Genomic DNA, 23869 nt, shown 5'->3' on the forward strand with positions numbered 1-23869 from the left:
GCTGTTTACTCCCTGTATTCTTTTTGTGAGGAAACTTTGAGGATGTTCCAACTGTTGTAGTTGCCTGGTCAGGTACATACTGAAGAGAGCACTGTATTCAAATGATGGGCAGGATGAGGCCTGAATGCAATGGAAAGATGACTTACTGTGACCTAGATGCCATGCCCTTGCTTATAAGTTGAGCCACAAAGGATGATTTTCTTACTACCTTAGACACATGTTGGTCAAAATCAGGTTGCCATCTATATTTGTACCCAAATCCATGACTACTGATTATGTGTTATTGAAAAAGTAATTTCCTAGGGTAGCTGACTTCCCAAAAGTTACTATTATGCATTTCTTGGCATTGAGTTTTAATCTCCGGCTTTGGTATCAGTCATTTCTCTGCATTAGTCCTTCCTGTAGGATGTTTGTGTCTTTGGGGAGGGGAGATTCTATGACTGCTCCTGGTTTGCAATCACTCCTGGGTTGTATCTGAGAGACAGCTTACAATCCAATGTGTGCCATAAGGGTTTGTGCCTATAACCATGAGTTTGTTTACAATACCTGAATGGAGTATTGTATAACATGCCCTAGTCAGATTAAGGTAGGAGGTATGCACTGTTCTGTCCTCATCCTTCGCCTTGGTGACCTTCTTTGTTGTTAACTACCATCAGTGCTACATTAAAGCCACAGGCTTTCAAATAAAATTGGATCAGTCTTTGCCTTACTGACTAGGCAGATGTCATGTCTGTGTAAGCCAAAACAGTATATAAAAACAGTTCCTGAGGCCTTATGGAATAGTTCACATTTTCCAGTTATATGATTTTTCTATTAAAGGACCATTGCACCTTTTCAATTTCTTTCAGGTGACTTGCTCAAAGGAACCCAGCATTGTATTCAATATTAGGATAGATCACTGAAGTAAATAGTGCCACAGTTATCTCTGTAGTAAGACACGCCCTTTACTACTAAGAGAGACAAAGAAAATGTTTCCTCACTTTGGTGAATGCACACTTGTCTAGGTTTATATTGTTGGTTATTATTGCCATTAGATACTTGCGTCATTTTACTATATTTACAGAAGCCGTGGTGGTACAGCGGTAGTGTTGTTGCCTCACAGCAAGAGGTTCTCCTGTTCGATTCTTGGTTTGAGTGCCTTCTGTGTGGAGTCTGCACGTCCTCCCCTTGGTTGAGTGGCCTCTGAAAGATATGCATGAATGGGCATTCCTTCGCTGAAGGTTGGGTGTCAGGCTGGCAACTCGGCACCATAAAAAAAAATCGACTGCCAAATCATTAGCGGACCGGAGTTCCACTGTGGTGACCCCTAACCTGGAAAAGCCGAAAAGACAAACAAAACAGTGTAAGAAACTTCTCTGTGTTGGAGATTTTCAGTCCATATATCTCTAGTTAATCACTGCATATTAATCAGATCAGACAATAGAAGTAGCAAACTTAAACTAGTCTTAAGTTAAAAAAGTAATAAAAAAATATATAATTTGAAATACTGTACAGAATTACTAAGTATTCGAGAGTAATCCAAACAAGGCAGGCATACATCACTACTACTGCACCGAGTGTATATTTTTAAACCATCTTGAAGAACTTTCATAGCTTTTATTGGATTAATTAATTATATTACCAGGTTTGCATTATAGGTTCATAGGTGTTTGCTAGGCTAACAACCACAAGGGCCTTTTTAAGCCTAGCCATGCATCCCAAATCTCTGACAAGCTCTGATACCCTTGATAAGTGTAAGCATGGGCCTGTGAGATGAACCATTTACAGGTTACCTGTGTCCATTAAAGACATAGGTGCCAAACCAGTGATGAATTTCTGGTTCCCATCCAATTGTCCAAGTTACAATTTAATTGGGTTAGGGAGGAACTCTGCTTCACATGGATGGGGAGCCTGTTCCATAGATGGGGTAATCTCTGGGATACATACCTATCTCTCCAACAGGTCCTATTTATATCACAGGCAAAGTTTAAGTCTTTTGAATGGATAATTCTAGTGCTGATTGTTTTGTGGATATGCAGGAGGTTCATCAGAGTGAGGTCTGACAATACCCTGCATGCCAGGCATAGATCTCTCCTCAAAAGCCTGTAGGAGACAGAATACAGGGTTATGGCCTTGAGACAGTCTGAATAGGACATATTACTTATGCCCTGTATTCTTTTGGTGAGGAATCTATGTGGATGTTTCAGTTGTTGGATATGCCTGGTTAGGTATATACACCAAAGGGGACACTGTACTTAATTATAGGTATGATGAATGCCGAATACAGTCAAACAATAATTTCCTTGGACTTAGATGCCATACCTTTGTTTATAAGTTGCTTAACATAGAATGATTTCCTCATCACTGTAGACACATGATGATCAAAGGCTAGATTACTATCTCTGTGTGTCCCTAAGTCCCTGACTACTGGGTCAGCTCTAAGGGATGTGTTGTCAATATGATAGCTACTAGGGATGGGTGACTTCTCAAAGGATACTATTATGCATTTCTTATCATTTAGTTTTAGTCCATGACTCTGACACCAGTTGTTTGTCTGTGTCAGCCCCTCCTGGAGAACATTTGTGTCAGTGTGAGTCAATGACATTTCCTAATTTGCAATCATCTGCAAATTTAGTTAGCCAGAATCCACTGACATTGGCCTTGACTTCTGATAAGTAAATGCCAAAAAGGAGCGGTCCAAGGACTGATCCCTGAGGGACTCCACTTGTGACTGGCCTCTTTGTAGAGGTTGACTGATGTCTTTGTAGAGGTGGATTCCCCAATTCTAACTTCCTGGGTCCTGTCTGTGAGCCAGTTGGCTATCCACTGGGTAACATATGGGTTTGTACCTAACCTCTTGAGTTTGTCAACAATGCCCGAGTGGGGTATTATGTCAAATGCCTTGGCCAGGTCAAGGTAGGCAGTGTGAATGATTTTACCCTCATCCATTGCTTTGCTGACCTTCTCAAAGAAGTCCACCAGGTTAAGTAGGCATGATCTGCCCTTGAAAAAACCAAACTGGGTTGGTTCCAATGTCTGAAGGTTTACTGTATCTCTATTGATCATATATCCATGATAATTCTTTACATGGCTTTACATATAAGACTAGTGATGCTTATGGGTCTGTAGTTTCCAGAGTCTGTAAATGGCCCACCTTTGTACAAAGGGAGGACTATTGCCTTTCTCCATTCATGAGGCATGAAGCCTGTTTGGAGGCTACAGTTAAATAGTAATTCCAGAGGCCCTGATAGGTCATGTTTCAGGCTATTTAGAAGGCATCCTGGGATGTTGTCTTGGCCCATTGATGCAGTGGTCTTGGTCTTAGAGAGAGCATTAAGGGCCTGTTCTGTAGTGATAGTAGGGGGAGTTATATTTGATGATATTTCCTGAGGGAAGGTTGAGGGGGAGAGAGGAGTAAAGTTCGAGCTGAATTTATCAGCCAGGAGTTTTGCTATATCTTCTGGCTCAGTATAAGTGGCTCCATTTACAATGAGCGCTGCACACAATTGCATATTGCCTTTGAGGTTGCAGACATAGCTAAAGAATGCTTTGTGGTTGTCCTTGGCCTAGAAGGCCAAACCTACCTCAAATTTGGCTTTGATAGACTTTATCTGTCCTCTGAGTTGTTTGTTTAGTTTGATGAGAGTGCTTTTATCCTGCTGGGTGCTGCGCCTCCTAATTTTTGCCATGATTTTCTTCCTTCTGTTATACAACCTGTTGGTTTTGTGATTCCAGCAGGGTGGCTTGTTTTCAGAGTTAACTCTGTACTTCTTCCTGGAGAATACATCTGCCTGTATGCAACTATTAACATGATTGCAGAGGGCTTCTGTGAACAGTTCTGCATAGGCACAAGTGTTCTCAGGGTTTATGGGAGCTTGAAAATTTGTCAGGTTCTCACTTAATGGCAGGAGGTTAGCCTTAGAATAGTTCCTGAATATTCCCGGTTTAGCTGGAGGTCCAGGTTTTATTTTTACTTCAAAGCAGACGATTATGTGGTCTGACCTTACCAGGAAAGACATTACAGTAAGGGGTATGCAGCTGTCTCCTATATTAGTGAGGACCAGATCCAGTATGGTTGCATCCCTGGTTGGTATACTGACTATCTGATTCAGGGAGTTTGTATTTACAAAATCCAGGGATCTCTGTGCATGTACATTTGATGTTGTATAGGATTCCATTTAATAGTGGGGTAATTAAAGTCACCCATTAATATGATATTGGGTTGGATGGTTAGTGTTTCTAGCAAGTTTAAATACATGGTATGGGTTTCCTGGGTCATAAACGGGGACCTATAGCTTTTAAGGAAGTGGTATTGGCTTTTACCTATGGCAAATTGAAAATGGAGCAGCTCAAGTGCATTGCCCTGTTTGACCAGCCTTGAAGTATATTTATTTTTGATGTAAATAGAGAGACACCTCCACCTTAAGTCCCTGCCTGTAAAGTAGCTGGTCTAAATGTCTGGAAGGGATTATAACCTTCCTCTCATTATTCTCTTTGGTTATGATACCTAGTTCCTACTTTATTTTCTGGGAAGAATATTCCAAAATGAAATAATTGCAGTACAGCACCCCATTGGACATTACTGCAAAGCATTATTGGGATAGACAGGTAGACCTCCAACTTCATTTTAGCTTACTTTATCCTGTAGCTTAATCAGTGTTTTATCCACTGAAATGCATGAAGTGGGATGTAAACCTTTCATTTTGTCAGTTTTACCCTTACATGGGATAATGCTGAATGCCTTACCAAAGTTAAAATAAGCATCAGGCACTCTCAGCCAGACATAAAGCGCAGCTGTTATTTCTTCAAAGAATGCTGTACTGTTCCATAGCTAACATAAGCAGATACAATGTGTCATTTTGGACAAGCTCTGTTATGACTTCCTCCACTATCTTGCATAAAGTATTAATCAGATTGATAGTTTAAAATTGTTTCAGTCTAATGTTTTTCTTCCTTTTTGAACTAGTACCACTATACCCTGTTACCACAGGTCAGAAACATATCCCCACATTAGCATTATATTTAACACTAGTCCTAGGGATTCAGTCATGTTTTACTGGATGTGTAAGAAACCACCAGCTATACAGCTATACTGTCTGTCGACATGGAACTGATTTTTTTTATTTTACTTTTGACAGTGGTTCTCATGTATGCAATTAATGTTTATGTATTTTGAAGTATTTCATTTCTGGGACATTTACACATTATGTTTTGGTGAGTACATTTACATACTTGGTTATCACTTAATTGTTTGAAGATAACATACAGTTACATTTTCCTATTCTATTGTCTGATTTAATTGAAGAATATTTTTTCGTTAAGCAATAATCCATGACTGTGTGTGTGTGTGTATAACAGGACTTACCCATGGCTATTAAGGTTTGATCATTAGAGGGAAGCCCAAGTGATAAACAAAGCCAACCATGGGTAACTCACATGAGTTGATTATTCCACTTATACAAATACCATTATTTTAAAAATCAGTCACTTACTTTTCTTAAATAATGTGTTAGTATAACAGCACTTTATAGTCACCCTTCATGTTGTCTTCTCTTTGCTACCATACGCACACACACACACACACACACACACACACACACACACACACACACACACACACACACACACATAAATATATATGTGTGTGTGTGTGTGTGTGTGTGTGTGTGTGTGTGTGTGTGTCTGTGTGTACGGGACTTACATTCCCACACTTGCATAATACATCAGTGCAAGAGAAGCAATGGAGAAATGAGCATCACCATTACATTTTTTAACTATTTAAAAAAATAGAAAATTTTACGAGTGACAGCACTAAAGTATAAGAAATGTCAGGTATGTTCTCGTTTCTTTAGTTTTGCAAAACGTGCCTGATTTTTCTCATATTTTAATGTGTCCTGGGTAGAAGAGGTTTAGAATGCTGTTATCCAACACATACTAATAGAAAGTTTGACCACCCAATGGTACTTTAATAGGTGGATTTTTTTATTGGGATATGCTCGATTTACAACTGGTACTCTGGTTAGGCTGTCCTGTCAATGTGGTAATTTTTGAATAGTACTGAGCAATTATAGCATAATTGTTTTCAAGCTTTAAGACCAAGAAACCTTGCAGGTTTCTAGACATGGTGTGCATGTATTGTGTATCCCATTATGACTATGGTCTATGGGCATCAGTGGCAGTTACAGACATAAACTGCACTAATGTCATAATGTGGACACATGGTTCCCCACCTCATTTACCAGTGCACTGCAGTACAAATTTAGTGGGCAGCTGTACAAATAGTGGCATTCTTAGTTCCCATACCGTGGAACAGGCTACCCATCTATGTCAAGCAAAGTTCTTCATTAGCACTCGTCAAGAAAAATTATGATGAATGGATGGGAAATAGGAAATACACCCCGGGGATCACTTCTGTGTCTCTGCTCGACAGTGGCACAGGAAAATAGCCTTCTTGGGTGGCGTAAGCCAGGGAACCTTGTTAGCTAGGCTTATGTAGGCCCTTGGGCCGATAGTCTAGTACCTACTTATGAACCTATGACAAAAGTTGGGGAAAATGACAACAATAATGCCCATTGCAGACAGCAGCTATCAGGCAACAAAAGCTTATCTAAAATCCTCATTGTAAGTACAATGGGAAATATAGAAGCACATGGGGAGGTGGGTTTGGCATAATGGTTAAGATCCTTACTCAAAGACACAAGGTACAGGGTTTGATTCTGACCGTGGGTTATTGGCTAGGCTTAAAATCTCCCTTCAGGGCAGTTAGCCTAGTATTCACCTATGAACTATGAACCTATGAACTATTACTCTGAACCATTCACTTCAAACACATAGATACTCTATAAAGAACAACAACATATTACAAAATCAGCCTGTTTTAAAGCTGCTTGGGAAATAGTATCTGCTTTGAATATAATGGCACCCATTACATGGGTACTGCCACTCTAAGGCAACACATCTTCCCAGATCTCTCTTTCTCATCATGTGGGACTTTAACTCTTCTAATATCAATTTAATATCACCAGATTTATGGGTACGAATTGTGTTTGGGATAATGGAGCAACACTGGCCACTCCTGGTCAGCACTCATGGCACAGAGTGATTCATAAAAGTTTTAGGCTCCATTTCCATGACTATGGAGCCATGCAGTGGATACTATTGGCTTCTGCTACTTTGTTTCAATGTAGAGATGGAACTACAGTGGATACTATTGGCTTCTGCTACTTTGTATCAATGTAGAGGTGGAACAACAGTGGATACTTTTGGCTTCTGCTACTTTGTATCAATGTAAAGGTGGAACTACAGTGGATACTATTGGCTTCTGCTACTTTGTATCAATGTAGAGGTGGAACAACAAAGTGTAGTTGTCACACTGTTGCTGTTGTCAGTACACCATTCCAACCATGCTGTACTTGTTTGTTTTAGTCTGGCAGAGCTGTTTGTGTGATAATGCTGGTCAACTGACAACTGCTGAGTTCAACATTACCTAAAATGGGACATTGGGTAGTCATTTGCTGTTTCTGGTACAGACAGTTCACAATTGCTCCAGTATAAATTGTCTGCATATCCACAATGCACACCACACATTCATGAATCTTAGACTTTGCTGTATATTTCCATCTGCATACCTACTGCAATCTTGGACTGACCCAGGTACATGGAGCATCATGATGTTAGTACTATAGCAGGTGTCATCTGCTGTACAGGTCATGATGCCTAGCACACATCTTGTTCACAGTATGTGTCAGACATTACCACACCCTAATTGTGGTTACAAACATCAGCCATCATAAACAAAAGAGACAGACAATACACAAGTCAGAGCCATGACAGTGTTTGAAGCAAACACAAGACAGGGTGCAGGATTCAGAACTGCTGCCTGCAGTACTTCAACAGACAGTTCCCAGCATCTTCCCATCTTTCTCAGCCCCCAACCCTGGAATGATCTGGTTCCAAGGTTTGGTCCTACCCCTAACAGCTTTATTTTTCCTATCAGTTGCCTCTGTTCAGTTAAGTCAATGCCCTGGTATTCATCTAAGTATACTAAATATACCATTAATCCCACATTACGTTTGTTACCAAATATACCATTAGTCCCACATTAAGTTCTTAACTAAACAACTCATAGAGCTGAACCCAGTAGTACAGACGACTCTTTCTTGACATGAAACCATGTCGGTTGTTCTTAAAATTCTTGTTCTCAAAGAAGGCAACCAGTTTCCTCCTCTCAAGTCACTCTTTGTGGTAACATTCCACTCTTGTTACACTAAAAGACATATAATTGCTCTGTTTCACACTCGCGCTCCAGCCTGTTGTCTTTTCCTCCCTAATGGATGCCCATTCACTTTGCACATCCTTCACTTCTGTCCTGATGTATGTTCAATGTTTTTCTGACTATCATCTATCTCCCACCCAAAATGGCACAATCCCTTCTTTTTACTTAGTGAAAACCAGAACAAAATGCTAATTTAATATCTCTGCTTTTTCCTTGTCTACTGTTTGTCCATTATCAGACTGACCATCTCTGTCCCTCCTAAAATCTTACCCTTCTTCATACCTACCTACATTCTGACTTTTGCCTTTGCTGACCTCACCTTCTATCTTGCTGTTCTCTGTAGTTCCTTTTGACTCCCTTGACTCCCTTAGTTGTGCCTTCTATCGTTTACACTAACCATTACTGTATAAACACTCTGCCTTTTTCCTCTTTTTCCCTTTTCTTCAAATCTTTGTCTATATCCCTAAATACTTCACTCCTTACCTATGTCCAGACTTCCATCAAATTGTTTTTAGGCCCCTAACTTAGTTCTGACTTTCCAAACCAGATCAGCATAACCGATTCTCCTAAAATCCATTGTTATTATTTTATATTGACTTTTCCCTGACACTGTAAAGCAGTGAATGGTGCGATTACTTTTGGCTAGCTGCTCCATCACTTTAATATCCCTGACCCCATCTACCTTGGGTAAAACCACCTTTGGAATTCTATACTCTGGTTTAATGCCTCACAGGCTGGCTTAACAATTAAAGGTGCAAGGCTTTAACCGTACACTATGTTTCTACCTTAGAGTTCAAGATCCCTCTCAGGCTGGGTCCTGCTGATCCAAATTATCTTTGACATGATTCCTCTTCCTAAGCACCCCAAAGTCTTATCTTCTCCTCTTAGATTTTCTTGATGCTAGAACACTCCAGTGATCCAACAGCACTGAGCAATTTCCTACACCTTATCCTGGGTTTGAAACCAGCATGCTGCTTTATCATCTTCATGGAGTGGTGTTCCTCCTACTCTCTGATTTTGCATGGATTGCAGTTTGTATACTGATTGTTGCACTGATCCAACTTGGCAACTATTCCTCCCTTCTTTGACATTCCTGGACAAAGTATTTGTATTTATTTACTTCTTCATTCATTCGTTCATTCATTTACTCTCTATAGGGTAGCTGTATAGTTGGACTGGTCCAGAGATCCTTTTCAGCCATGACCCAGCTGCAGAGGCAATAAAATGTGCAAGTATTCTTATATAGTAGTACAGGTTTTTATAGAGTAGAATCTTTTACATTTCTTAAACATTTCTAAGAAGTAGCAGATTTACTTTATGTTTTATCAGTTTACATAGGTTGGAATCCAGCTTGTCTAGTTCATAGTGGAATCTAGTTTGTCTACATGAAGTTGCTTCTTAAAAGTTTAAAACTAAATGTGCCTTGGAAAAAACTCAAACTGAAGTGAGTAAAAAAAGAAAAAAAAAGGGATTACTAAGATGGACCTAGACACTAAGTAAAAACAACAGAAAGTGGCAAAGGAAAACATTTAATAGACTGTGAGAATGTTTAGAATTTTAAGCACTAAAAAGAGTTTATCTATTTTCCCTAACACATTTACAAGCATCTTCCTTGAAGAGGTGCTCAGAAAGGGACTTCTTAAACTTGGTAAGAGTATCACGATGCTATGTCAGCTGGCAGTTTGTTCCAAAGATCTCAGCCTGTTTATGATAAGACCTAGCCACCAATAATGGTTTTATATAATGATGATTGAGTGATATGAAGTTAGCCTGTGAATTCCTTAGGGAATAGGACTATTCCCTAATAGGGAGTTTTCTTTTCAGAGGGGGAATTAGCAGTAATTGAGAATGTTATTTACTAAGGTCCATAAAAGATAAGTCTACCTTTCACTAACGTGTAGCCATCTTAGTTCATTTAGAAGGTCGAAGTGGTGTATGTGGATATCACTAGGTAGGGCAAATCTGGTAATTCTATTCTCAGTGAATTGTGGTCTGAGTATTATAAGCAGAGTGTTAAGACAGCAGAGGAAGACAGTATTCAAGTTTAGGGAATAGGACATTCTTGTCCAGATTTTGCAGGTAGTTTGAGATACAGTAGATGTGATATCCTATAGCAAGGTTTTAGCTGTGCGAGGTCAGTATTAATGATATCTATCAGCGTGGATTACAAAGCTTACAGCTGAGCCGTGGGTAAGGCATACATTTTTGTACATGGTGACAAAATGAATAATATAGTTGTTATTGCCTAACATAGTAAGGGTAGATTAGTTTGGAGTTTATTTTTCAGACCATTGACAAAGATCAGAGAAGGACTGCAGGAGCTGAGACTGCAGGACTATGGGACAACGGATTGCCTGGAGTAATAAAATATCATGTGAGCACAGGGCAAAGGTTAAGTTCAGGTAAGTCATGAGCAATCTGATTAGTGAAGGAAGGAAGCAGTAACAGGCCCAGAACAGAGTATTAGGGATGTATGTTTTATTGTTTCATTAGTGAAGAGCTGCTTGTTAGAGAAAACTTGAAATGTCCTGCTGTCAGGGTTGCAATGGAACCAAAAAATGACATTTTCTCCCAAACTGAATTTTTGCTTAGCAAACAGAATTTTGCAGAAACAGTTTCAAAGGCACAGGTCATGTCCACAAAAATACAGGCTGTAAGGAGAGTCAGATGCTGAGATCATAATGGTGGTTGTGTTAAAACCATTTCTGAAGCTATACTGTCTATCAGATTGAGGCCCCTACTTATTAAACTGTGTAAGCAGCTGTTGGTAAAGAAAATTTTCAAAAATTTTTGTAAGCTGGAAATATACAGAGCTAAGTATATATTTTTTTGGTTCTTCAGAATTGTGTATTGTAAATTGTTACTGGACTAATTTTATTCAGAGTTCATAGGTTCATAGGTTCATACTAGGCTATCTGCCCGAGGGCATTTACAAGCCTAGCCCATAGTTTTATTACGCCACCCCTTTAGTATGGGGAACTATACCCATTATTTTGCTGTGCCTCTGTCGAGCAGTGACACTGAGGTAATCCCTGGGGTATATCTGCGATCTCCCATCCATTGGTCAAGATTTCTCTTGAACAAGGCCAGCGAGGTGCTCTGCCTCACATATACCGGGATTTTATTCCACAGCATAGGGAGTCTTTGGGTGATGAATCTATCCCTCCAGCACGTCCTATTAATAGCCGTGTCGAGGTTTAAGTCTCCGCCCTTGTGGCTCTGACGGATCTAGATTTTTTGAGGTGAAGCATATTCATCAAATCTGGGTTTGACATGACCTTGTATGTTAGGCAAAGGTCACCTCTGAGCAAGCGGTAAGCGACTGAATAGAGCTGGAGTTCTTTCAGTCGGGCAGCATAGGACAGATGTTTGAGACCCTTTATCCTTTTGGTGAGGAACTTTTGTGGCCTCTCCAGCTGCTGCAAGTGTCGGGTCAGATAAATTCCGAATGGGGCATTGTACTCAATCATTGGTCTGATGAGTGATGAGTATAGGGAGACTATGACCTCCCTTGATCTAGATGAGAATCCCTTCATGATAAGGTGGGCAATGTAGAAGGTCTTCCTAACTACTTTAGCTACATGGGTGTCGAATGACAGACTACTATCAACCTGGGTCCTCAGGTCCCTGATGACTTCTTCTGTGCTCAGTGGATTGCCACCTATTTGGTAGCTAGGGGTAACCTTGTTTTTCCCGAAGGGTATGACTATGCATTTTTTGGCATTTAACTTTAGGCCATGGCTCTGGCACCAGTTATCCGTTTCTGTGAGACCCTTCTGAAGGATATCTGTGTCAGATGTGTTTTCTACTATGGCCCAGTTTGCAGTCATCTGCAAACTTTGTCAGCCATAACCCTCCTGTGTTTGCTTGTACTTGGAAAAGTAGATGCCAAACAAGAGTGGGCCCAGGACTGAGCCCTGTGGTACACCACTTGTGACAGGCTTTGAGTCTGACATGGCGCCAGCAACTCTGACCCTGTGGGTTCTGTCACTCAGCCAGTTTGCAACCCATCTTGTGATGTATGGGTTAACATTTAAGCTGATGAGTTTTTCAATGATACCCGAGTGGGGTATTGTATCAAGGCCTTCGCCAGATCGAGGTAGGCTGTATGGACTGCCTTTCCTCATCAATGGCTTTGGTGACTGTTTCAAAAGTCAACCAAGTTTAGAAGGCATGATCTGCCTTTGACAAAGCCAAACTGGGATGGATCCAAAGTCTGCAAATTCCTATGTCTTTATTTATGAGGTCCATTATGATCCTCTCCATGGCTTTGCAGATAAGGCTTGTCAGGCTAATGGGCGGTAATTTCCAGGGTCGGTGGAGGCACCGCCTTTGTGAAGTGGGACCACAGTTGCAGTGCGCCACTCCTGGGTACGTATCCAGAGGTAAGACTATGATTAAACAGCTGTCCTAGCTGTGGGTTTAATTCCTCGTTGAGTTCATGGAGCACACAGCCGGGGACACCATCAGGTCCCATGGATGCTGTGTTTTTGCTTTGGAGAGAGCAGTTCTCACTTGGGCGTTGGAGATGTTTGGGGCTGCAATCGCTTGGTATAGATATCTCCTTTTGGGGAGGCGAGTTTGCACTGAACCTGTCAGCCAGTATGTTGGCAATGTCTGTAGGATCAGTAATCTTCACATCATTTTGAACTAGTTCTGAGCATATCTGGGAGTTTCCTCCCAGGTTTCTAACATAGCTAAAGAAGGCCTTATGATTGTCTTTTGAGTCTTTAGCTATTTTTCTCTCAAAATTTGCTTTGGATGATTTTATGAGAGCTCTTAGTTTTTTACTTATAGTGATCAAGGGTGTCTTACCTTTTAAGGATTTTGCTCTATCTTGTAGTAGCTTCCTCCTTTTGTTGTAGAGTTTGTTTATGGCTGGGGTCTACCAGACTGGACGCTTGCCTTTGGTACAAAGAGTCTTTGTTTTGTTGTTGTCTTTGTTTTCTTTTGTTGTTGTGCACTGTTATTTTTGATTCACTGTATAGTTTTACAGATCTCTGCTGAAAGTGTTTTGTCCCACCTCCCCCTATTTTCTGCTGTATCTTAAGTTGGTATAACTGTTTTTTACAGCTTGTATCATCTGACTATCTGAAGGATTACTTGCATAATAATAAACCATGTTAATTAACAGCCTGCATATCATTGCTGGAACCTGTGTCTAACAGAGCTCTTTTCAAACTATCTGGAAATACACAGAGCTAAGTATATTTTTTTGGTTCTTCAGAACTGTGTACTGTAAATTATTGCTGGACTAATTTTATTCAGAGTTGTGCACTGTTATTTTTGAGTCACTGTATAGTTTTTCAGATCTCTGCTGAAAGTGTTTTGTCCTACCCACCCTCCCTATTTCTGGTTTGTTGTTTAAATTTGGTGGCTTTTGCAGTTGCCAGCCCCACTGTAGATTTGATCTGGGACACTCCCCCCAGACCCAGTTCTTTACCCCATTCTACCTGATACACTCCTTCTGCACTTGTTTTTAGTCATTTTTAATTTAATTGCATTTTTTTTAAACTGTGTTTGGTCTAATATTGCTACATACTCAAGTGTGCTAGCTTGCACTGCATTTGAATTGTTTTTACTGCTGTTTTAGCTACTTTTCTGTAAAAAACAAAACAAAAAAAAAACGTAAACCTGTTTCCTACCTTTCCTGTAACTAGTGCAGTCCAGATACAGATTTGCTGTATCCAGGACTGTATGTAAGCTTCTGAGCCCCCCCCCAAGCCTTTCTGTGTTACTATAGCAGTCAACCTTCCTCATTACCTAGAGTAAAACAGTTTTTTGCACTTACTTTCCTAACTTGCTTAGAGAAAAACAGCTCTTGTACTCACTTTCCTCACTTATCTAGAGGAAAATAATTTTTTTATTCAGGCATGTCAAAGGGTCAGCTCCCAGTGTTATCTCCTGTCTATCCGATGAATCTGGGCATCTTGGAGCAATGTAGAAATTGCCTCATGTACACAGACACTCTCTCCTCCTACCACCTAACACTACAACCTGTGAGAGATGCATTTATCTAGCCAAACTGGAGGTAAAGATCTCTCCAACCAAGACTGAACTTGACATTCAAGAGGAGAAGGTAAACAATTGCACCACACCACACATCACATAGTCTCACTAAATCTACACCACCAAAATCCACACATAGTAACACAAAAACATTCACGGAGGCTCTCAATAATAATCTGCCCAAGCAACAGAGACCTCCAAAGCAGAAACGCAAGCAACTTCCACCCCCCCAACACAACCCAAATGACACATAGTCCACAGACTCAGTGTGCCACTCAACCACAGCCAATAAGGCAAAACAACGTATGCAACACACTAGTCATAAGTGAATCTATAGTCAGGCATGCTGATGTTCCACTCAGCAGGCTAAACAAGGAGAAGGCTACTGTCAGCTGCCTGTTGGGTGCCAAGATCCACCACATAACCCACGCACTCAGGTCACTCCACAACAAGTACAAATATGACTATGTCATTGTCCATGTTGGTGTGAACGACCTGAGACATACCTCCCTGGACTACATGAAAAGAGACATGGAAGAGCTCTCCGATCTTGTAGCACAGGCAGGTATGACCCTAGCCCTGAGAAGCATTCTGCCATCGTCCAGAATGATACCGGAGTACAAGGACAAAATTATTGACTTCAACAATTGGCTAAGCTTCTGGTGTCATTCTAAGGGGATCCAGTATCTGTCTGCTTGGGATGACCTGGACGACAGACCATGATGCTTTGCCAGAGATGGCCTGCACCTGTCACCCCTGGGATTCCGGATACTGGCTAAGGCTTTTGCCACCCCTATAGTGCCTTTTTTAGGCAAGGTTCAAATGACAAATTCACCACCGTAACAGGAACAGGCAAGCAAAAACTGAGGGTAATGCTACTCAATGCTAGAAGTCTAAATCTCAAAATGCACTCACTCGGGGCACTCCTTAAAATGGAAAACATCGATATCTATGCAGTGATTGAGACCTGGTTCAAGGCTCCAGAGAGCATCCCTGCACTACCAGGCTATAACTCATAGCACACTTTTTGGCCATGTAACCTGGACCGGAACACCAAAGGTAGAGGTGTATCCATATTCATTAAGGCTATCCAGACCTCCAGGCTAGTTGCTCAGCATAATGCATCTGAGGTTATCCAAGTGCAACTAACTCTGGGCAAAACTGCAATCCAAATTATAGCTTGCTAGAGATCCCCACCCATGCCCCAGGATTTCCACTCCTCTTTTCTTGATGTACTAGAAAATATTAGGGTTCAACCAAACACCCTAATGATGGGCAATTTTAACTACCCCACCATTAACTGGGAAAACTAATCGTGTACTAACTCCTTCACACAACGCTTTCTGGAATTCATAAACTCCAATGCCTTGGATCAACTTATCCACACCCCCACCAGGGGCAACAATATCCTAGACCTAGTCATTACCAACATGAGTGACCTGTGTTCCACACCTGAAGTCACCTCATCGTTGGCTCGATCCTATCATAAGCTAATTACCCTAGATATCCACATCCTGCCCCCACCCCCCATTAAGGAAACCACGGTAAAACATTTCTCCAAAGCCAACTTCATGATTCTTAAGACAGAAAAGGTGAACTTCATGACACCCATGCAGATGGACAATACCGACGACTGCTGAATCCCACACAAATGCACTCTATAAACACTTACATGAGTGCATGGATCGTGCTATCCCAAACAGAACCAAGATGCTATCTTCCAAAAAAAGGAAGCCAATCTGGTGGTCCCCTGCCATAAACAAACTCTACAAGAGAACGACGAAACTGTTGCAAAAGAGAGTAAAATCCCATTTGTGGAGGAGCTCCCTGTTCAGCCTCAGTAAGAAGCTGAGATCCCTTATAAGATCCTCCAAAGCTAGCTATGAAAACAAAATTGCCACTGATTCTAAGGACAACCACAAAGCATTCTATAGCTATGTCAAGAATCTCAATGGCAACACCCAGATCTGCTCTGAGTTACAGCACAATGGCACGAAAATTACAGAACCAACTGATATTACCTCCCCCTCACCCCCTAAAGGGCCCATATCTATACAGGAAGAATGCAGAGTCTCTGTAATCACAACTACGCAGGTAAAAGCTGCACTCTCTAAAGCCAAAACCACAGCATCCATGGGACTGGACAACATCCCAGGCTGCATTTTACACGAACTTCAGAACAAACTGGCTCACCACCTAAGCACCATGTTCAGTCATAGCCTCACATCAGGCTTTGTGCCCACTGAATGGTGTACAGCAACAGTTATCCCACTCCAGAAAGGGGGAGCCACCAATGATCCCGGGAACTATTGCCGTATTAGCCTGCCGAGCCTGGTCTGCAAGGCCATGGAACGTATCATCATGGAACTCAAACAAAGACACTGGTAACCTCCAAACTCTGGATCCCACCCAGTTCTAGTTTGTGAAAGGCAGATCATGCCTCCTGAACCTGATCAACTTCTTTGAGGCAGTCACCAAAGCCGTAGATGATGGTAAGGTGGCTCACACAGCCTATCTTGACCTTGCCAAGGCTTTGGACACAATCCCCCACTCTGGAATTATAGCTAAATTCACTAAACTAGGTATAAATCCCTATGTCACAAGATGGGTTGCCAACTAGCTCACTGACAGAACCCACAATGTAAAAGTTGCACACTCCAAATCTGACCTCAAACCAGTGACAAGTGGAGTACCACATGGTTCAGTCTTGGAACCTCTCCTGTTTGGTATCTACTTCTCTGAAGTACAGGCTAACACAGAATGTCTCTGGCTAATAAAGTTTGCAGATGACTGTAGGCTAGGAGCCATAGTCGAGTCCCCAAATTATGTGGAAATCATACAGAAGGGACTTGCTGAAACAGATGCCTGGTGTCAGAGCTATGGCCTCAAGCTCAATGCCAAAAATGCATTGTCATCCCCTTTGGTAAAACTCTGTACCCATGAACTACTACATAGACAGCAGTCTGCTTAACACTGAATGTGTGATAAGAGACCTTGGGACCCAGGTGGACAGTTGTCTGTCCTTTGATAGTCACATCACCACAGTAGTCAGGAAGTCCTGCTACATGGCACACCTCATCAATAAAGGGTTCTCATCTAGAAAAATAGAGGTCATTGTTCCCCTCTACTCAACACTCATTAGACCCATTATAAAGTACAACGCCCCTTTTGGAATGTACCTCACAAGACATCTGCAGCAGCTGGAAAGGCCACAGAAGTACCTCACAAAGAGGATTACTGGCCTCAAACAGATGCCCTACACTGACCGTCTCAAAAAACTCCAGCTTTACTCTGTAGCATATCGCCTACTCCGAGGTGATCTCTGCCTAACATATAAAGCTATGTCAAACCCAGAGCTGTTGGACATGCTACACCTAAAGAAATCTCAATTCCTCCAAGCTACATGCTATAGGGACCTAAATCTTGTCACCACAATAAACAGGACATGCTGGAGGGATAGATTCTTGTCCCAGAGACTTCTCATACTCTGGAACAGGCTACCCATCTATGTCAAGCAAAGTTCTTCATTAGCACTCTTCAAGAAAAATCTTGATGAGTGGATGGGAAGTAGGAAATATGCCCCAGGGATCACGTCTGTGTCTCTGCTCAACAGTGGCACAGGAAAATAACTTTCTTGGGTGGCGTAAGCCAGGGAACCTTGTTGGCTAGGCTTATGTAGGCCCTTGGGCTGACAGCCTAGTACCTACCTATGAACCTATGAACCTATGAGAGTAGAGAGAGTACTAGGGGGCACAATCAGCAGATCCCAATCAGTCTTCTGTGCATTACCGGCACTGAATGCTGGTATTGAATTTCTGATTAGAACTTTAGTGGTCAGACATGAAATGTTTAAAACTCCACATAAATCATAAACTGCGGCAACTGCTTCTGCTATTTTTTAAAAGGGAAGAACTTTTTTTTTTTGTTAGCACTGAAATGATTTATCGGTCCTTATATAGCATAAACTGTAACAGCTGTAGCAAGCAGCTTGCTACAATTTAAAAGAGAATATCATATTTTCCTTTTAGAATTAAAGCACTTGGTGCATTGTGGCACAGCATCTTTTTCCCCCTCAGTTCAGAGTTAGCTTGCTATGAGACAAGGTATAATGATGATATGTTTCAGGGCTGGTGGATTTATTCCTGTGGCAAATGAGAGGCTGTAGATAAAAGTTAGGGGTTTGGCTATTTTGTCCCTATGTGTTTGCTAACACGCAGATGGGGGCTTTAGAAGACTCCGTGATTTGCAGGGAGATATGTTGCTTTCTTAGAATTCATGGACAAAGTTTAAAGTCATACAGGATAGTATACTTGTCGTGAATGTGAGTAGAAGGGCAAAAGGAATTTTTAAGTCAGGTTTCAGTAAGAGCTATTATATTAGAGTTTTCTGTTCGGAGACACGCTTCCAGAGGCCTACCTATTGCTTCGAATGCAGGTATTAATGCATTCAAGTTGTAAAAAAATAGTGCCATTTTCTGACAGTATTGTTAGAGATGGGATTGTTTAATGGATAGTGGGCAATATTGAATATTTTAGGATTTATTTATTATTGAAAAAGTTCAGGATTGGTTTGGATGTCTCCATAGTTGAGTACTTTCAACTGAAGGTACAATAATATATCAGAGATGTATTTCTTAAAGGTAGCAGTGAATTTAGTTTGCTGAAGTAGTTGTGTTTGTATAAGGAATTGTTTTTTGGTTAGATAAGTAAGTATCTTAACATGTGACTAGAGTTGGAAAAGGAATTTGTATGTGAATGTTAGCCAAGTTACATGATACAGATTGTGAAGTTACGTTACAGTTTGAGGGAAGGTTGTCTTTTAGGAGCAGATAGCTGGTAAGGAGGAGGAAATAGTTGGAGAGACAAAACCTTGGAAAACACATGGTAGCTACCAAAATCTTAGAACAGTATTTTGTGTGGAAATTGAAAAAGGTGATAAGGAAGAGATAATTGAAGTAGGGGAACACAGTATTATGTTAAAAAACTAAAAGGTAGTATCTCAGAACAAGTTAAAAAAGAAGAGTGTGAAAATAAGGGTAATGATCAACTTGGCAACCCCTCTATTTAGGAGGAGGGATGCATCCCCATGCCCCCCCTTTAATAACGTCCATGCCTAAATATCAATACTGACAACTTCACCTTCTTTTGCTGACTTTTTTGTGATGAGACGTGTTAAATCCTTTTTAGTGTATACTGTTGAACACAGAAGTTTTGCTTAAGTTCATGGAAGCAACATATATTTTAAGATGTAACACTACTGAAACTACAGAAGGAAGGAAAAACCTTTGTAATCCTCAATTTTAAATTCTATTGGTTAACTGAGTAACTCACTGGAAATGGATATATAAGCATTATTTAAGTGTATTAATTGTATGTAGTATTTTTATAATGTTTACCCTTTGAAGGGATCTTGAAGCTTCAGCTGCTAGATGCTAATATAGATTGCTTTAATGTTGTTGTGTCTTTCGGCTTTTCCCGGTTAGGGGTCGCCACAGCGGAACTCCGGTCCGCTAATGATTGGCAGTAGATTTTTACATGCCGAGTTGCCAGCCCTGACGCACAACCTTCAACGAAGGTACGCCCATTCATTCATGTCTCCACACAGAAGATGATCTAGCTGAGAATTGAACAGGACAACGTTGTACTGTGAGGTGACAACGTTACCGCAGCACCACCACCGCTTTAATGAAATACAGAATTTCTGCCGTTTTGCTTTATGCTTCATGTTAGACTGACTGCTTGTGTGTTGCTAAGTAGAATCATGTTTTATAGTAATGCTAATCAACTGTACTCTAAAAGCCCTTATTACTTTTCCCCAATCACCTATATTATGCACACATTCTCTCCTTCAAACTGCTGATTAACCAATTTTTTTTATTCCCGTAACACCACTCCCCTTCCTGCCAGCTTACTTTCATATGCTTGATCTCTCAAGCTTGATCCACATTTTTCAGGTATGCTGGCTTAAGCTGGCGTGTTGGTCAGAATTTGATTACTTGCTTTTTTTTAGAGTGAAATCTATATATATTAACTTATTGGAGAGTTCTGGGTAATTTAGCATTACTACACATGAGAAAAAGCGAAAGATAGGTATTACATTGCCGGATGCTGATTCCTCTTTATCTGAGAGCCAGAGCCCTCAATGAGAGGAGTAAAGTTTGAGAGGTATGAGTGATTTGACCCCCCACCCCCCCCCCAAGAAGATTGCAGGGATGCTTATCCTATGCAAAAATAAACAAACAAAAACCACTTTTATATCATGCTTTACTAGTAAGTTTAGCAGGCTGAGTGCTCACACACACACACACACACACACACACACACACACACACACACACACACACACACACACATACACACAATGTGAATATGTATAGAGCACTGAAGTTGTAATTTATGAGTTCATACGTTTGGACAAGTATGATATGAGTTTCAGCAGTGATAATTAAACGTGGATCCCCTCCTATCATTGAGCTGTTCCTTTCCACCCAGCTTTGAGCACTGATGTGCCTTCTGTGCTAAAACAAAACATTATATACATGTAGTTAGTCTTTCTCACCTGATTTTGTCAACTGTTCTAGCACTTTCTTCCTTTTCCAGTGGAGCAGTTGGTCATCAAACTCTTTAACCATGTCCTTCACTAGTATGTTGTCATTTGGCACTTTCAAAATACTACCTCCATCACCCCTGCTCTGGTATTTGTTGGCTGACACCAGCTCTCTTTCCTCCAGTTCAGCTATCCCTTCTAACAGGTCATTTGGGATTGTGTGCACGATGATATACATCCTCTCTTTACCCTGAGAGATCACCTGGGTTGCCTCGTCCCTTGACTTGCTAAGCCTTGGCCATGAAAGCTGATTCACTGCAACGTGATTACTCCTGTCCTCCTTGCTAGAGTTCCTTTATTCCATTTGTTGGCCAGGTATACATATATCAAAACCTTCTTCTCTGGCCCAACACTGATGTCTCCTTTACTTCCTTGTCCTTCTTATTCCTTGCTGTCTGCAGTGTTTTGACCTTTGACCTTTGCCTTTACCACTCCACTGCTCCTCATTATATGTGATTGTTTCTGCCTACCTTTTGTGACCTTAACCCTTTCCTATCCCTTGTAAACACTTTGTCTAAGCCTCACCTCAGGCTTTGTCCCTACCGAGTGGCGCACTGCTACAGTCCTCCCTCTCCATAAAGGAGGAGTGACTGCAGACCCTGGAAATTATCACCCCATTAGCCTGATGAGTCTGATATGTAATGCTATGGAGTGCATCATCATGGACCTAATTAACAAGGATATAGGGAATCTCTAAACTATAGATCCCAAGAAATTTGGTTTTGTGAAAGGTAGAGCATGTCTGCTCAACCTGGTTGACTTCTTTGAGTCAGTCCCCAGAGCTGTGGATGAAGGTAAGGCGGTTCATCCAGCCTACTTTGATCTGGCCAAGGCCTTTGATACCATTCCTCACTCAGGAATTATTGATAAACTCATCAAACTAGGCATCATCCCCTATATTATTAGGTGGGTTGCAAATTGGCTCACAGATAGAACCCACAGTGTGAAAGTAGTGGACTCCAAGTCAGACTGCTGACCAGTCACGAGTGGAGTCCCACAGAGATTAGTCCTGGGTCCTCTCCTGTTTGGCATCTACTTCTTAGAAGTCCAGGCCAACACAGAGGGATTCTGGCTGACCAGGTTCACAGACGACTGCAAGCTGAGAGCCATTATTAACTCCCCAAGTGACGCATATATCCTACAGAAAGGCCTCATTGAGACCAATGACTGGTGTCGAAATCATGGCCTTAAGCCTAATGCCAAAAAATGCATTGTCATCCCCTCTGGAAAAAACTCAGTTCCTACTAATTACCACATCGATGGGAGCCCACTGAACACTGAAGGCGTTATAAGAGTCCTGGGGACACAGGTTGACAGCAACTTGTCCTTCAACCAACACATTGACACTGGGATCAGAAAGTCCTTCTCTATGGCACATCTCATTACCAAGGGTTTTGCATCCACGATTACCAAGGGTTTTGCATCCAAGAAGAAAGAGGTCATCATTTCTCTCGGCTTTTCCCTCATTAGACCAATCATAGAGTATAATGCCCCATTTAGCATTTACCTCACTAGACACCTGCAACAGCTGGAGAGACCACAAAAGTACCTCACATAGAGGATCCTAGGCTGTAAACACTTGTCCTACATGGACAGACTCGAAAATCTCCAGTTATTCTCTGTCTCATATCATCTACTAAGAGGCGATCTCCGCTTGACTTACAAAGCCATGTCTGACACAGCTCTGTTAGAAATACTACATCCAAAGCAATCTCAATCCCTCCGCACCACACGCTCCAGAGACCTTAACCTCATTACCACAATCAACAGAACATACTGGAGGGACAAGTTCATAACCCAGAGACTGCCTATACTCTGGAATAGACTTCCCATACATGTCAAGCATTGTACATGTCAGAAAAATATGTATTAATGTGTGTGCTTAATGCTAATTAGAAACTAAATGAGTTAACACGTTTTTCATTCTATTTTATATGCACTATTTTATATACAGCTGAGTTTCATATGAGACTAAAAGATGCTTTTGAAACTGCAGTGTGCTTTCTGAAACTTGCAAGATGCCCTCTGACCTAGTAATTGCTAGCACAGCAATATTCATGTTTATGCCTTTTGGAAATGTATTTGAGAAGCAGGTGATTATCTGCTAGGTCAGGAAGCAAAGAATGAACAATGCTATATTCTGTAATGTAATGATTTTAAACAATCAGCTCTGTTCGAAGTATGAGAACATGTGCAGCTGCAGAAGTTAGAGATAACAGACAAAGGACTGTTGGAGAAATGAACTGCAATCTATACTTGCTTTGTGCTCAAATTAGCCATAGTACCTTGAATGGTAACATTGCATATATCTAACCGGTGGTAGCCAAGGCCACGTTGTTTTTCTTAGGACGTTTCTCACAAAAATTGATAGTACAAGCAGAAAATCATGAAAACAACTGCTATGTAATGATGATGTTAAAACTTGTGATTTACTACGTCAGCTTGGTAGGCAATGTCTTATTAGAAAATGTATAAAAATGCCTGCATTTCCTGATTCTAGTTAGACAAACCCTGTATTAGCACGTTTTTGTCTCCTTGCTGCAAGATTAAAGTGCCTTAACCTGAACCTACCGTGTATTGATCATTTTTAAAGTATATTTTTCCTTTGACAGTACATCACTAGCCCTCTTCAAGAGAAATCTTGATGACTGGATGGGTAATAGAAAGTTCATCCCAGGGATCACTCTAGTGGCTCTACTTGATAGAGACACTGGGAACTAACATTGGGCGGCACAATGCCAGGGCACTTCTATGGGCTGGGCTTGTAAAGGCTCTAGGCCCATTAGCCTAGTACACACCTATGAACCTATGAACCTGTGCAGGATTCTGTACCTTTCATTCTATGGCTTACAAAACACACAATGAATTTAACTCAAATGCACTATTTCTAAACACAGATCATCTTTGGAGAGCTTTTATTTTTTTAAGTCAGCATTTCAAAACAAAGTGCATGACAGTCATTAATAAGACTTTAACATTTGGAATTTCTCGTTGTTCGCT

The 23869-nt window shown here is 41.1% G+C and overlaps 1 protein-coding gene across 1 annotated transcript in view; it reads right to left on the bottom strand.

The window, feature by feature from the left end:
• The window catches only part of LOC122795004 (rho guanine nucleotide exchange factor 7-like), a 925778-nt gene that overhangs the window by 747375 nt on the left and 154534 nt on the right, over positions 1–23869 (bottom strand). The window lies entirely within an intron of this gene.

The sequence above is a fragment of the Protopterus annectens genome, chromosome 2.part1 (genome assembly GCF_019279795.1).
Source record: "Protopterus annectens isolate FY-2018-M chromosome 2.part1, PAN1.0, whole genome shotgun sequence".
Taxonomy (NCBI): Eukaryota; Metazoa; Chordata; order Ceratodontiformes; family Protopteridae; genus Protopterus; species Protopterus annectens.